Source organism: Bombus huntii, chromosome 9 (assembly GCF_024542735.1).
Source record: "Bombus huntii isolate Logan2020A chromosome 9, iyBomHunt1.1, whole genome shotgun sequence".
NCBI lineage: Eukaryota > Metazoa > Arthropoda > Insecta > Hymenoptera > Apidae > Bombus > Bombus huntii.
This window is the reverse complement of record NC_066246.1, coordinates 175,112-192,197: the sequence shown is the minus strand read 5'-3', so window position 1 is coordinate 192,197 and position 17,086 is coordinate 175,112. Positions and strand designations below refer to the sequence as shown.

The 17,086-nt window shown below is 37.2% G+C and overlaps 3 long non-coding RNA genes across 4 annotated transcripts; 1 reads left to right on the top strand and 2 right to left on the bottom strand.

Moving 5' to 3' along the window:
• The first annotated feature begins 4,091 nt into the window (after positions 1–4,091).
• LOC126869849 (uncharacterized) lies at positions 4,092–8,414 on the top strand. The gene is made up of 3 exons (XR_007691033.1): positions 4,092–5,138; positions 5,476–5,689; positions 5,752–8,414. It is a non-coding gene; the product is annotated as an uncharacterized LOC126869849 (long non-coding RNA).
• LOC126869848 (uncharacterized) lies at positions 8,411–12,835 on the bottom strand. Its single transcript, XR_007691031.1, has 2 exons — positions 10,602–12,835; positions 8,411–10,330 (listed from the first exon to the last, which is right to left on the bottom strand). It is a non-coding gene; the product is annotated as an uncharacterized LOC126869848 (long non-coding RNA).
• Positions 12,836–14,513: 1,678 nt separating this feature from the next.
• Positions 14,514–16,393, bottom strand: LOC126869850 (uncharacterized). Of its 2 annotated transcripts, XR_007691034.1 has the most exons (5): positions 16,221–16,393; positions 15,687–15,830; positions 15,415–15,480; positions 15,030–15,117; positions 14,514–14,849 (listed from the first exon to the last, which is right to left on the bottom strand). It is a non-coding gene; the product is annotated as an uncharacterized LOC126869850 (long non-coding RNA). The 2 variants fall into 2 exon arrangements; XR_007691035.1 differs by lacking the exon at positions 15,687–15,830 and having other exon boundaries at positions 16,221–16,386.
• Between the last annotated feature and the right edge of the window lie 693 nt (positions 16,394–17,086).

The following is a 17,086-nucleotide window of genomic DNA, read 5'->3' as shown; positions in this document are numbered from 1 at the left end:
TCAAATTTACGCCAGACGACCTACAGACTCTTTGCGCGTCTTTGTACCTAACTAAATGCAAGTGAAAAATTTCCAAGTTGAAAAATAAACCAACCTATCGTCCAGAATGTTATATTTATAATTTGTTTACAGTTGCGTATGACGTAAGATTACATTTTGCGGAACTACTCGAATCTTTTACGTATAGTAGACGCATCCTCTATTTCTTCCCCGTCCTTCTATTCGTAACAAAGATAAATTTATTAATTAATCGTTATTAAATGGTTTTATTAATTAAATTGGTATTATTGGTTTTTTTAGAAACATACCGACTCGAAACTTGTATAACGATAAATAGTAAGAAGATAATCATCGGCTATGTTTTTATGAACAAACTGTAGGAAATTTTTTACTTCGAGCAGCACGAACAAAGACTCGCATCAGTCTCATACACACGTGATATTCGATAGCGCTTAAAATTTGTTCGCTATGTATTCATCGTCGTTTAGTTACTTGACCGAAGCGGCTTAACCAACGATTCTGTTCGCTACAAGCAAATCTAGTCTGTCTGTTTCCTCCCCTCCCCCCTCCATTTTTCTAGGCTGTTTATAAGACGCCGTAATTTGCGCGTCATCGATAGAAAAAGAGGTATCGTATTTCGTTGTCTAGGCGAAACACGCCTTAGTATGGTGGTATTCGACCACGAAACACGATTGAAATAAACTATTCAGCGTAAAACTGGTTTCTGGTATCTGGATCTTCCCTTTTATAAAGAATGACTCATTGCCGGAAACGATATCGACAGTGAACTAGTGAGAAAACAGGATGAAGCGATTTCGTTAACCTAAAACCTGTTCAGCTGGCAAGCGTTTTTCTTCTTCCACTGTGTCTTACACGCCGTTACTATACTACACTATACTATACCATACTCTTCTCTCTTTGTTTATAATTTTCCCTTTGACGTTTCCATTACCGCGAGATATTTCCAACGTAGCGTCTCTCACTTCTTGCCATTTACTTTGAAATCATTCGAATCAACTTTCTAGTTTCTACAACTTGCGAAACCAATTATAGGAGAATTTAGCATTTGTAATATTTACGTAAATGGCTATAGCAAAGGATAAACTAATCCCAATTTTCTAACAACTAGATCCTATCGTTATACGTAGGTGGATGAAGAAAATTTGACCATCGTTAAATTATCGCATCTAACTAAATATTGCGAGTAACCAACGAATTTTTTTTCGTAATTTATTTTCTATCGATCTATTCCCATTCCGTTTACCCAATCTATCCTTTTATCATACTAGCTATATTTTTATCAATGATCGTTATTTATCGTTGGTCGTTATTCTCACCTCTCCGTGGCAGACGTATATAAAAAGGGAATAGAAATTAATTTTCGCCACGGACCTTGCGTTTAACGCTCTCCGATTAATCGCCTTCGTTGCGAACCATCCTGTCGTTTACCAACCTTCATCCACCCCCTTTTGTAATTCCTTCTTCCCCCATTCTCGTCTCCATCTCCATCAATTTACCGCGTTTGCGCATCTCGCGCGAAACGATTTTTTAAACTCACCGACTCGTTCGTTAGGCGCGGCAGTAACGGTATAACCGTAGAAACGAGTATAAAACTTAATTCATAGCCGGTACATAACCTCTTAGTCAGGATGAGCGCGCCACTTGTAATTAATTTCCAAAAGATGTTCGTGCGGGATCAAGGCCGTAAAATATAACACGAACGTTTCATTTCAAGCACGAGCCGTAGCTATAAGCTACAGCCTCTTCCTCTTCTTCCGCCTCTCTTTCGCCTCTCTTTCGCCTCTCTTCCACTCTCACGTCCTCTTTCTCTCTGCGTGTCCTTCTATTTAACCATGTTGTTGCCATGTTGTTCCCTCGTTCCACCCGTTCCTTCGCTCTCTACTCGTCTCTCCAAGCTGTTACACATACCTCCCTTCCGTCTTCTTTTTGCCCTTCGTACCGCAACTTCTTCCTGTTACTTTAACCGTCGTCCTTCCGTTCGTTACTCCTTACTTTCGCCCCGACCGTACACTCTGTTTTTTTCTTTTCATGGACACCACTCTGTTTTTCTCGCTCTACGAAAATTACGGATCTTTTCGAGCATCATTCGCAGTCGCCGCTTCTTTACGCCTTACACTTTACACACACTCACTTTTATTCGCGGCTTTAAATCTTCTGTCGCCTCGGCCAACTCGCTCGCCTTTCCGTACTTTCGTCGCTTTGCCGCTCTATTTAGCACACACTGTTGCTCGTTTCACCGAATTTGTCTTCTTTCATCTTCTTTCGTCCTCTTTCGCCTTCTTTCGTCACTCTGTCAGTCATTCCATCACTCTGCCCCATCCCTGTCCCACTATTTATCATATCTTATTTCTAAATGCTCTCTCTTTCTAAAATCGTTTACATCTTTTTAAACATCAATATGGTTGAACGCCTAACCAGCTAAAAACATCTAAAAAGACAACATCTGACATCTGAAAGACAACACAGAAACGAGATTGCGTTTTGTTATACTTTTATTTTAATCGCATCGTAATGATTTTATTATAGTAATATTTATTGTAATCACCTTGGAGAAAATTCGCTGGTACGTTGGTCAGAGATCCTTTGAAGTTTATCGCACTCTGGTTGGTGCGTTAATTCGCGATACGTACGAACCAGAGAAGAACTGTATCGATATTCGATGGCCGGCCGGCTTCCGTGAAAAAACAACGTCTCCGCGAAAAGAAAAAAAGACAGTCGGACCGTGACAGACGGATGCAAAACGGGAGAATCGGTCGGTAGTCCGTTACCGAAAGGAACGAAAAAAACAAGTTGAAGAAAAGGGAGGTATGCATTAAGCGAAGAAAGGTTTATCTTTCCAATTTTTTCTTATCGATCTGTTCCGATATTAAAACAAGATGAAAATATGGATGGATCGCTTTCTCCTCTTTTTCAGAGAATTCAATGATATCGTGGAAAGTAAAATGTAAAACAAAGTAGCGAAACTTCTGGATAATATACGTGATGTACGAATATACGTTTATTAATAAATAGAACACGATATACCGAAATATGTACGTACACGTTGAGAAAGTAGAAAACGTTTCGTGTTATTTGTATTCTTGATCCCTGTTTTTACTTATTTCTTATTACAACTAACGATCCCTTTCTAAGGGTATAAAAGGTCATCTTTTAACATATATAACAAATATCTTTCTCCTCTTATCGCCTGTTAAGTTTCTTTCGTCTATCACCTTCTTCGTCCATTCTTAAATTTCTTTTTCTCCTCGTTCGTCCAGTATTTACTAGCCATCCACTTAAATTACTCCAAATACTCCGAATACTCTGAATCTAGCTACCATCTTTGTCTTCTTTGCTTTTCATTTTTCTTGTTGGTATTTCACTTATTTAAGGCTACCTTTCCCTGTCTCCGTCTCACGTATTCTCCGTCATACTTTGAGTTCTCCAGCTGCCATTCTTTCCTCTCCTCCATCTTTTCGCTATATCTTCTATCGTCTCTGCTTTCCATTTTTCAGCCGCCCGTTCCTGCTTTCTTACACAATTTCTCCCTTGCTCGTGTCATTCCACTCGTCCCTATTATCATACATCTATTTCCTATATATCAATTTCTCTTCCGAGCGCATTACGGCTTAAGCAGTCAGCTTTTATATATTTTCTTCTATCTTCTATTCCCTATATTTCTACCGCCTACATCATTATGCTGTTCGCCGTAACGTTAAACATCATCCTCCTTCTTCCGTAATCTCCTCCAAACTTGCTCTTTCTCCTATCCCCCAGAGATGCGTATGTACCATATCACCGCTCTCTGCACATCTACATCCTTTATGCGCGTCTATCTCTACCTCTACCTCTACCTCTACCTCTACCTCTACCTCTACCTCTACCTCTACCTCTATCTCTATCTCCATCTCTGTCGTTGCTCTCAAACGTCTATCCAATAATCATCCTCCATAAAATAAGAAAACATATAAAGCGTAAATGAATGTATAATAGAATAGAGCGATCAAAGTATTATACAATAACGTATACTACGATAAACTATCGTTCTTTCAATACTCGCTACAGAATTTATATATATATATATATATCTTATACATATATTTATCGTCTATAAAGTTTTAAATGCCACGATAAGTAATATCTGTTGCATTATCTCCAACTAATTAGCAACTAGCGATACTAGCGTACTACGCATTCCGAAATGCGTCGCTCTGCCAATAAATAAGTACGTACAATACGTATAAATAAGTTATTTCGTATTAGCATGTGTATAATATAGCGTATAGTAGTAACGTATATAGTATTTGTCTAGTTGTAGCTCTGAAATCTAGCTCTCAAATTAGAAACTCAGCCCTATTTAGGGCTAACGAATAAATCGCCGTTTCATTGATAGAAAAAAGTATAAAACTGAATTTTATTCGTTACGCTATAGTTACGCGGAAGAACCTACGAGGTTCGACAAGCCTCAATGTCAAAACAATAAGGAAAGACGTCATCGAACAATTACGATTACTATCGCGATTATTACTTGTGTTGTGGTCTCGCAGGCTGAATTATCCAGGGGATCTACGATAATCATAAAATCAACGTTTAATTTACTCGTTATTTTAATTCTCTTCTCAGCGAAATGTTCGTAAGTAGCCATTTACTCGCAGTGGGGCGGTAATGCGTTTGATAGAAGCGAAGAGGAAACGTCGTTCGACGCGCGTAACTTCATTTAGTACGACGTAGAATGTCTCGTCTTTATTAGCTTTATTTACTCGCCAATTTTCCGAAGCGCTACGTGGTTGTTAGTTCTATTTTCTAATATTTTACTGCAAGTTAAAACCATCGCTATTGAAACGCGGCCGTTGCCCGATAAGTTTAGAGGAGGAGAGGAAACGCGGCTTTATCGCCACGAAATCTGCCAACTATCGCGGTGGAACGAATTTCTGGCAGCGTGCCCTGAGCATGGAACATGCTTCTGAGATTCATTCGTTTCATGACTCGTTTCACACGTCGTCGTGACCACGAGGTTCACAACGGACAATCACGCAGATGCAATGATCGGCGTTCACCTTCGTATGGCAATCGTCTTCTCCCTATCCATTCCGATCTATCTTTCATTCTTCCGGCCACAGATAATACATAACAGCCATGTACGTATTTTAGAAATTAAATTTAAAAATTAAAATGCTCCATTACGTTCTTTATAGATGTCCAGATGATTCACACACTGTTTCCATTTCTCTAATAATATTTTTAACCGAAGCAACAACATCTTTCGTTACTTTCAAAAATTTTCATTACGATATTTATGTTCGGTATCATCCCTTACCTTATGACATATTATCCGTGCTCATTAATTCGTGAGTATATTATTCCGAGTTTAAATATCGTCTTTCTTTGTCCCTCCTGTTTCTAAATAATTTTCTATTATTCTATAAAATAAGTTTCTATTAAAATACCTTTATAGCTTACATACGATCTTTGTAGCTTACAGAACACAATACGCAAATACGGATAAGCTATCGTTACGCGCGTCGATCGTTGGGTGGTGTGTCATCGTACAAGTGGTCGACCGTTATCGTGTTCGCGAGGGTGCCTGGATTTTTCGGCCGGCTCTTTGCGCCGATCCTCGTCTCGATCCTCGTCTCGATCCACGTCCCTGCACAAAAGTCACGCGGTACAGAGGATGCCGTAATACGTGGTATTTAGATAGTAATAATTTGTTCGTTTCACTAGTCCTTAAAGTCACCTCAATATTTTTAGATCGCTTGCCATACTTTTCTATTCCTGGCAGAATAAAGGACGTTTGGACGATTTCAACGGTCTCTGATACACAGGATCATTGGACGATATATAATCAAGCAAGCAATCGATCTTACGTTGGAACGCGCGTTCGAAACGGTGACCGTTTGCATCGATGCAACGTTGGAATCGTCAAATTGTCGAAGGCCGTGCACTTCTTATCGTTTGCTGATCGTGCAACGCTACATTGTAATATTCTCGCTGTGCGTTGTATATAGAGAGTGATTCATAAACGAACGTCGATACTTGATTGCTGCAGGGTGTGTAAATTTGCACGCTAATATAAGCAAAGTACGTACACTCCGCTTTCGAGTGTACGTACGATCGATGATGGATAGCGGAAAGGATCCATTATACGTCTACCACCGATCTAAATCTTTTAGTCTAAAGTTTCTTTTCTCCCTTCTCACACATTTAAGATCTATTTTGCGTTGAACGCAAATAGTGAAAGTGAACAATGTACACGGTGCGCTGCTACGAGTGACTATTCCGACTAATAGCGAGCGAGTACGCGAGCGAATGTCAGGCGTGCAATAGCGTGTGTCGAGACACGAAGCGGACACCTGGAACATCTTCTTCGAACATGCGTAACTCGAAAAGTACGTAGAGCGTAATGTCGCTTCCTTCCGTCTTTCGTTTTCATCGTTTCTCGTAAATGTGGCCCGATCGAACGAAACCTACTGGTTACGATCGAAATCAATGAAAAACTGCCGTTGACAGATTTTCCAGTTTTTATATGGTGTTTTGTCGCGATGAGAGAAATGTATAGATCGATATATAACTAACTAATAAACCAACTAAAATGTTGCTTTGTCTAGAAAATACGCAACACGTTCAACATATCGAACACGAAGCATGATTTTTATGTATCAGCTAGTAAGCATGTTTTTTTCAAGATACGAATACACGTAACGAACGATGCAGCTCGTTACAGAATTGAAGTTACAAAAAATATTTACAACCATCCATCGCTGTTTCTGCTCTTTTCAACAAAATTGACAACTTTGTGAGTAATTCCAATGCTTTTAGAGGGCATCGCTCAATCTCGTATTTTCCAATCGTTATTAATTATCAGATATTAAATGTTAATAATGATAGTAAGCAAAAGAATAAAAAATATAAACATCGAATAAAATACACCGTAATTTAGAAATTTCCATAGCTCGGCACTCTAAACGCAAAGCCGACAAAATTTGTAACGCGTAATGGATCGAATGTAAACACGTTACCACCGTGGAGGTGGATGCTAGGAAATGTTGTCGATGCTAGAAAATTTTCTCGGGCAAACCGACCCTGTAAACGTGCATGCGCACACGCACGATCCCGAGCAGATGGAGCCAAGTCAGCGGGAAAGTATAACGAGATTCCGGGAAATCCACCCTTCCTTCTGTCACGTCCCTATCGTCCATTTCGCGTGTCGGTTTACGCTCGGTGTAGGAGGAAAGCGAGCGAGTCGACGATGCGAGAAGAAACGAGACGGCGCGGAATGCCAATTTGCCGTCAGACCGGCCGCCTCGCCGGTTATAATCCAACGATGAAACTTTGTAACGCGAAAGAGACGCGATCGTTCACTCATTGGTAGACGGTTATCCGAAGGAAAATGAAATTATCGCGTCGATACCTGAAATCGATCTGTGAAATAGGAACTTTTATTTCTGCGTCTCTACGAAGATGATCAGAAAGGTCCGAAGAGGCTCTTCTTTGATACTAAGAGGAAAGGATTGCTGGAGACTGTGATTACCAATGATTTCGCCAGTAATCGAGTAGCAATTTTTTAATTTTTTAGCACTGCGAATAACTACTTATATTATGACTTTCGAAGAATGGAAAAGATTAGTTACCGGCTAAAAAACTTGCCACGACCGCGAGGCTCGTTTGTCTACCACTGTCACGCCCTTTCTCTCCTTCCAAAAGTTGAACAAAGTTCCGTGAATGGAAGCGATTCGATGCGCGCAACCGTCATGTAGAAGCCACAAGGATCACAAGTCAGGATCTCAGCCAGCTGAGAAGCTATTGGCAAAAACGTTTCGAAAGTAGAGAAAGAGAGACACTATTTTACGCGAGTAAACTTTTGGCTGAATAATTTTCCGCTCTTGTGACAAGTTTTATCGACACACCATGATCTAGTTTTTCCTCTTGGTCAAAAATCACCATCGTTGTGCGTAGAAGCAAAGATTGTGAGTATGATCTAAAAACTACCGGATCTACGCAGCTTGACCCTTACTCTTCTCTTCCATCGTCTCCTCTTTATAAACAAGGATCGAGCGAGCTTAAACGCCCCGTGTATAACGCGCATATCCAAAAAATGTCCCTTATTACCTATAACTCGTTTAAGACTGAACGTCACACATGTTATTGGGTTTTGGTTTCAGTTGGATTTTTCAATAAAAAAAGTGCCTGCGATAGCACTCTATACTTTTATTAATCCAGCAAGGACCTCGCCATTAACGCCGAGTAGAAATTACAGATATTGCGCTTTTTATATTTCCTTATAATACTCTTTCGTTCCTCCTTGCACGCACATTGCCCAGTTAATTTGTGTTAAAAGGGGCATTTACAAGAAAGAAATTGTCACATTAGGTTAATTTTAAAGGCATATGAATAAATAAATAGAAAGAGATACATGCTATATATTTTTTATTCGTATATAATAATAACTTGCGTGTATATGCAATACGGACTTTGAGGCCCTCCGAGGTTCCACGGAATACAGGACCGTCAAGGACCGCTGGAGCAGATCGTTCCTTCGAAGAAGGTTCAACTATCCGTAATGGGCAGAACACCGATAGAACGTTACATATTTTTTAAATTAGAAATGATAAAAAGTTATACATTTAATAATACACTCTACCGCTAATAGACTGTGTGTATACATATAGTGTATTCGTTTATTGTGTTGGGCAATCGTCCATTACATTTCATTTTTTTAAATAATCATTCTTATTCTATATCATATCGATTATTATTATTTACTTATAATTTGTACTTATTTCTATCTTACTATCGCTGATTTGGTAGTATTTGTCATACAGATAGTATATACATAGTATACATTTGTACACACGCTATTCTATTTATATTATAGATAAACTGTAATTCTATTTAACCCTGCTTCTCAGATTCGTCTTCGTTTACTTTTCTTTGGCATGCTATTCAACTAAACGAGTCTCAACATCTGTGCTTATAGTCTTTACTAAAAACTCTTTGAGTCAGTTACATTCTCTCTTCCTTAACGTGTATATCGCTAATATCATAATTCTTATTTTTCATACTATTTCGGGCGCGAAACCATGTTTCACATTCTCTTATTATTTCCGTTTCTTTCACCTTCTCTTTCTTTTTAATTTCCTTAATATCATAAATAATGCACATTCTACCATTAAACCTCCTCCTTTTAAATGATCTCTTCATCCCTTGCTCTCTGCGTATTTGTAATTCTTCGAATACCCTGTTAATTTTTGTCGGCTGGTTTCTCAAGAAATGACCCTCTCTTACTAAGATCAAACGCCTTTCTCTCTCTCTCTCTCTCTCTCTCTCACTCTCTCTCTCTCTCTCTATATATATATATTTGTTTCCATTTCTAAATAGCTTCTTACATCTTATTTCCATTAACTTTTACCTTCCCTATTGCTGCTGTCTTGCTTATTTCTCTCTGTATTACACACTCTATCGTCGTTATACATATAGTCCTATAGTATATATATATATATATATATATATATATATATATATAATATCGTTGTATATATATAGTCCTTAACTTTTAATTTTTCCTTGTTCCTCATTATTATTTTCTTGTCTTCTATGCCAGCCAATCTTACTTTTGTCGTACTAATATTCCTTTTGCTCTTAATCTGCGGTAATATTTTTATTTCCATCTCAGTTTCCACGTTCTTCTTTATAAATCCTGCAACCTCCTCTTCTAATTACCTATTTATTCAAAGATCTTTAATCATTACTGTAGTATCGGGGAGAAGGACCTAAGAAACGTCGAGCTAACTACAGACAATGTCGCGAGAGCCGAGGCGCTGTCGGCTCCATCAATGCATTACCGAGTCCTTCGAATAAATAGCGTCTGCAGAACACGTGTGCGGTGGGCCTAGCAAAAGACAATAGAATGCTACAACGGCCAGAGAGTCAGTCGAGAAGCAGAGTGCGAGTTGAGCGGATACGGAGTGTGAGTCGGCGTGCGACGATATTGCGGTCGGTCCTTTTGTTATCGAATATCACTTATTAAAATACATTAAACTTTGAACCTACCATCATTACTTGTCCTTACTCTAAGAATCCATCAGTTACTACATTACGTTATTCTCTTTTTCCTGTTTATTTCTGCGTTCCTCTGCCTTCTCCAGCTCCCGTACCCTTCTATCCAGACTTAGCTTTCCTTCCTTCCATTCTCATTAACTTAGTTCAAGCTTCTCTTTCATACTTATTACACCACTTCTTTTATCAACTCTTTCACCTCTTCTCTTCCTGTGTTTCCTTCTCTTTTCTTCTTATTTCTTGCTTCGTTCAGCCAAAAGAATCATTGTAACGTCTAGAAAATGACGCAAAAATCACCAGAACATAAAACTATTTAAGAGTAGAGATATGTCTACGAAAGAAAATAATGAAAATTGATTCAAATTTTTTAAATAATGCATAAACATCATAAAACATAATAATATATATGATAGGCAATGCATGCGTATAATGAATAATAACGTCTTATTAAGTTAAATAAATAAATCATTTTTCCACGATATTGATAAAATATTATATTATTGTATGAATAAATAAAAATTATTATTATTATACATTATACGTACTTTAAAACCTTGACCGCCAGACGAAACAAAAATATTTTTACTGCTGCTACAATATCATGTAGTCCCACATGATTTGCTTGTTTACATATTTCAAGTGCAGCTATACACACAGATCTACTAAACAGCTATACAAATAAAATAAATATAAACTTCCGATAAGTACTAACATTTTTTTTGTACGAATAAAAGCCGTAACATACTCGCGTAGCTTAGCTAATCGGGCTCACATTTCAGCGAAATTGCTCAGATTCATATGCTTCACACATAGACTTAGGCACACTAGTGCTTTTGCCTCAAATAATTTCATATCTGTGTTATACAAAGTTTTAAAACCTTTCCACCTAATCGAACATTTAATTGACAATAATTGGATTTGTTATTTATTGTAATTAATTAGGATAGCTAAAATTTAATATAGTTTAACATAAAGCTAATTTAAAAAATTATGATTTATTAATCTAGTAGTATCTGTGTATATGTGCGTATTATGCATGAGCAGAATAAGAAAAACTTTATTGTCTTGCATGTTAATTTTTGACGATTCAATTTTCGAACGGTTTTCCCTAGCGAGCGTCGAAAGCTATTTAATACGATCGTACTTGGATTATATGTGATTTATCTTATGCATATACTCGTCTGTGGTTAAACCACTGCAACACTTGGCTGTTTGGTACAGCACTTGTATAGGGGACAACACAAGGACGCGCGCGAGCACTCTAATTCCCTCTTTGCTAGTATACAGCCTAGCATATGTGAGTAGAACGATAGTATAAACCACACGCGTACATAAATCGTGCGTCATTTGAAGAGAGTGTCGATCCAGCGGGAATTCCATAACGATACATCGAATAACGAAGGATTTGTGATTCTGCCCGTACTGGCCGATACTAGAAGGGAGGAAATGAGTGTGCGCACGCTTATGGACCTGGTTGTTCCTGGACTAGTGCTGCACCATGCGGCCAAGTGCTGAGTTTAATTGGCGTTAGCATATACAAAAACCTATAAAAATTAGGGATCTGCCCTGTTTGCTTACGCACTAGTACCTATCTAGACAAGAACATATCGAGTTTCACGCTGCAAGACTATCTATTTAACTTGTTTCTAGAAGCCCTTTTTCTCATTTGCTAGAAAATTATTTATATCATATTAAATTTAAGTAATTCAAACATGCCGATATACCATATCACTTGTCACTTTTCCTCAAATGTAATATACGTATAATTACGAAATAAAACCATTTATAATAACTTTAAGTACTATAACAACGAATTAAATTAAATTAAATCATCAGCATCGAACAGATATACCGTTCAACGGTATTTCCATTAACAAACGCTCAAGGGGATGCTGAAAAAGAGATAGATCCGATAGCCGGAAAGGCGACCCATTCGATAGGATCCCGAACAAACCGTGAGTGGGACATTTTTCTATTTCGCAACGCTAATTTTTCAAGTGCGTAACCGCAAGGTATAAATTTCTCGAAATAAATCGCGAGGAGTGCTTTCGATGCGTTTTCGATGTTATTTATCAAATTTGCTACTGACAAAAAAAAAAAAAAAGGAAAAAAAAGATAAAAAAGAGAAGAAAGAAAAGATGAAAAATCCGCGAAAGTATAGACGGTAGTGGAGTGTTATAATTATTCACGCAACGCTAATATCGTGATGTCAAAGTGCAGCCACGTACGTATCTTAGCTGCATCGGGTGATCGAAAGACGCAACACTACGTATAAGAACGCGATTATTAATTAACGCAACGCTAGAGATCTTAAAACGAATTTAATGTAAAATTACCATCTATATTATGTGATTTTAATTCACATAACACGCGACAAATTCAAATTCTACCCTTTGACAAATTCTAATAATTATTCGCGGTAGAAAATACCAAGAACAATCGCGATATCTTATAATTCGCAACGCTAAAGCAAACGCGACCGTCTCTCCATCGTAACGCTAATCCAAACCAAAGTCAGTACTTTTTCGCAAGTCTAATTGATAACGCGAAATTTAGACTCGCAACGCTAATTGCAAAGATCGGGGTTAGCCCAACATGACAATGGGTCGGCTAACAAACAAATCACAACTAATACTACTACAAATAACTTAGGCGAGCACAGTGACAAAGTAGTAACGAGAATGACTTTCCATTCTCTGGATGATGCAGAAGATGCAAAGCCATTAGTAGTTGCCCTCTTCTATGGCAATTTGCCGGGCCTCTTCGGCTCGTAGCCTCTTCTTTTCTTCGGGCGTGATGCCCGTTGAAACAACTTACGTCTAAGTAAGCTCGAGACTTTCTAAATCGCAAACCAAAAAATAACTTACAAAGGTAAAATAAAAATGTAAATCGCGAAAGCTGATCCCAGTACACATGGATGAACAGCGATCATAGAGATCGCTGTCTGTTCGCATGTGCATGCTCGAGCAATACGTCAACGTTCGTGTCGAAACCCATCCGCGACCACGACCGCGGAATTCGAAAAATCGATGGCCAAAGCCAGGCAGACAATGGTATGTTCCATTGTATGTAACCAGCTTCACCGTCGATTTTTCAAATGAAATTCCCTGAAACAGGTTGAACAGGCGAAAACGCGCCTACCCGACCACAGACTGTGTCAACCTGCTCGGCCCTACCTACTTACAGTTAACAAACACACCAGAAAATATGCTACCTATCCTACCTAGCGCTATATTCCAAAAATGAGAAAACAGGCACACCAACGCAATCGCTACACGATTCTCACACATGACACTCGGGCGCAAGCACCTACACTAGAGAGGACGTCCCGGGACGCCTCCGACACCCGAGTTTCCCACACAACTCGCACGATCTAATATTACCTACCCATTTTCCTGAAATCGACCGACGAAGGCTAACGACCATTGCGTGCAACGCGATAAAAGTAAATCTCACATTTAATTGTCAAAAAAGTTACAGATGCTGCAAAATTTCCTACCGTCTATTACGATTAATAATATTAATATCTCTAACTCGCTGTATTCCACAGTGATTTACAGGTTGTGATTGAAATGATGATTCACTTGTGTGAATTTATTTTTTATAATTTAAATTTATAGCAAATGGAATAAGTACTCTGAAACGACGCAATTCCACAGCCTAACCACACACACACTATGTGGAAAGTACATCGTGCACGATACGCTAACGCATCGTCGGTCGCTTAGAAATTGTTATAAAATCAATGGTCATCGTACCCATTGCCTTTCTCTCATCCAAGTAGCACCTGGGCACGTGAGCGAGATCCTGGCAATGGACACGGAAACGGTTAAACCTGAAAATCCTAACTAAAAAAAAAAAAAAAAAAAAAGGGTATTAGCGCATCTATTTTGTCTTTAACGAGCTAATCTTTCTTCGTTTTGCATCTTCGAGTTTTATCCCAATTAGCAACATTGTATACTTTACTTCGTTAATTTAATAAATTACCACAATACTAATAATACTGAATTTATTTGTACTCTTTATTTAGACTCTATGAATTATTGAAATTCTATTACAAAAGAGACAAATTGACGATAAATAAGAAATTTATTTGATAATTGACGTTCAAAACTTGTTGCTTCGATTCCAAAATTTGCCTGTCGCGAAATTTCTTCTTGCACATAAAATTTCATACATTTTTGTACGGCAGAATTGAACTTTAATATCTCTATATGTATATTTTAAATTAATACTCAAATTGAAAAATGAATGGCAAACAATTAAGTCCACTGAAACAATGCCATCGGAGAACAGAAGCCGTTGCAATTTCTTTTTGTGAATATATATTTTTAATACGAATTCCGAATTTACGAACACACCTTCAATCACAAATATTCAAATTAATCGTTAATATAATATCGTTTGTACCAGGTTGATATCATTACCAATATTCTTAATACAAAATTTGTTAATTTCATGTAATTAATATAAAAGAAAAAAAAAACGCGACGTGCAAGAAGACCTATCCTGAACTAATAAATATACACAGAAAAAGAAAATGTTGCTACTCACGGGTATAGTAAATACCCGCGGTTACTGTGCTCGCAAAAAATTCTACGTAATACAACCAGTAACCCGTGTCGATTCGGACCTTTCGTCCTACGACATGATTGAGTGACCGGAGGAACAAAAATGCATGCGACTCACGATAAGATGCGAGGAACGTAGTCATCGATGCTGTGATAGCCCAGGGGAAATCGTCGTGAAGACCGCCATCGAGGAGGAGCCATGTAATTCCATCATAGAAAAAACTGTAACAATGCATGGAATATCATGATTTACTCTTAAATATGACGTTAATTAATTGGAAAATTTGAAGTAGCGTAAGATTAATCTCTGTTAAAATTTCAATGACGATATTTAAATCAGGAATAGCAAATTGAAATACAAGGACTAGAATTAAACAAAGTACAGATTACAAAATTACTTACATTCTTAGCTTTTGAAGCCCCACTTGGTCCTTTTAGGAAACAGGAGACAGGAGACAGGAGACAGGAGACAGAGAAAGGAGCGATAAACCTTTAACAAAATATGACTTATTATACATATATAAATAATATATCCGCGAATAATATATTTTCAGAAATAAGCGACGATTCACTAAAAAATTTGAGATAACGTAATATGAAACTCTATGAAAACTTTGAACTTTAATGACAATAGAATGATTAAATTGGTAGTAAACTCTAATTACTCCAACAATTGAAACTCTGACATTAAATTTTTAAGTCAAACTTGTTTTTTCATTCTAAATAATTCAAGTAGAATAATCAAAGGAATAAAATTAATTGAAATGCGATATGCAAAGATTCTTACATGCTTAGTTTCGAAGCATCACTGCGTCCTTTCCGAAGCACAAGAAAAAGCACAAGTTATGAAAAGCTGAAACAAAACGTGTAAAATATTATAATTTGTTCTTAAAAATATATCCTTCATTGTTTAAGGAGTCTAAGCTAATGAGAAATAAAACTCTACTCAAAATTTCTAAACTCTAATCTCTGTTCGAAATTTTAATAATAACAAAAATTGAAATCCTGTTAAAATCCAATTACTATAAAAATAGGAACGTTAAAGTAACAATTTTTAACCTAGGAATGTTGATAATCTAATCGTTTGCGAAGTATGGTAAATGCGGCGTCCATTTCGTATCAGTTCGAATTATCGATTATTAATCGTCTATGGCGTCTGTGATGTGAACCCCTATTCTTTCAGTCCCGTGACCGGCCAATAATCTATACAAAAGAAAACCAAAGCAATCTCAAATAAATGTATAACAAAACCAATACAATTTACAATAACAGAACAAATTATAGTAAGATAAAGCGATAATAAAATCCAAAATCTGCCTCAAAGCACGGTAATGTGAATTATCGATAATTTCAACTATCAGAAATACAGCCAAGAATAAATGTATAATAAACCAGTAATTTACAATATTAAGGCTAGTTATAACGGAATAAAGTAATAATAAGGCCCAAATTCTGGCTTCAAGACCGGTAATATAAACTATCGTTGACTGTAACCTGTCAAATACACGATCAACGATGAAAGTAAAAGAAGATTTCGGATACTACTTAATTTTACTAAAATTATTATCAATAAGCGGTTAAATACGAACGTACTATTTGTATGAAGCAGATAGAAGTGTGGAAATGTTGATAAAATCGAAATGGACGTACTAATAAGGACAGGGTTACGCTCGACGAGACGAATTTTCGCTCCAAAGACTTTCAAGAGTACGTCACCCCACGGCATGTCTCTCCGCGAAACTACGACTTCCCAATATTTCGCACCAATAGGAACGCTCGATTCGACGTGACAATATATTGCGCCAATAGGAACGCACAATTTCATTTGACAATATTCTGCACCAATAGGCACGCCAGATTTGACTTTGACAATATTCTGCGCCAATAGGCACGCTCGATTTGACTTTGCGATACATTTCGCAAATAGGAGCGCACAATTTTCGTATATACAAGCGCGCGCAAACTTAGTGTATTCAAACAGTGAAATTGATGAAATTGAGGAATAGCAAACATATTTAAGACAATGTTCAGTAGCGATTACGAATAAGATCATGTTCTTAATGAAAAGCTTTTATGTGTTACACGAGTAAAGTTGTTATTATTACATAAAATATGGTATGTTATTGCTTATTATTACATGAAAATCGGGAAAATTGTTCTATCCTGCTTTGTAAGTGTCTTTATTAAAGACAAATGCGATCCTTAAAAATTGTTAATAATTAGTAGCAGTTTAGAATGGTCCTGGAGAATCGATAGCGAAACTGTCATAAAAAGAGAAATTTCTTTAATTGAAAATAATTTATCATTGTTTACTTTGCTATTAATCGATGTTTAGGTCATAAAATTGTTATTTTATAATACCAGAGAGGAATTTCTACTATTGCCTTATACGTGTCATCGTTCAAAAATATAGTAAACGATTAATTTCTCCTTTTTAGGCAACTTACAACTAGTTTTAT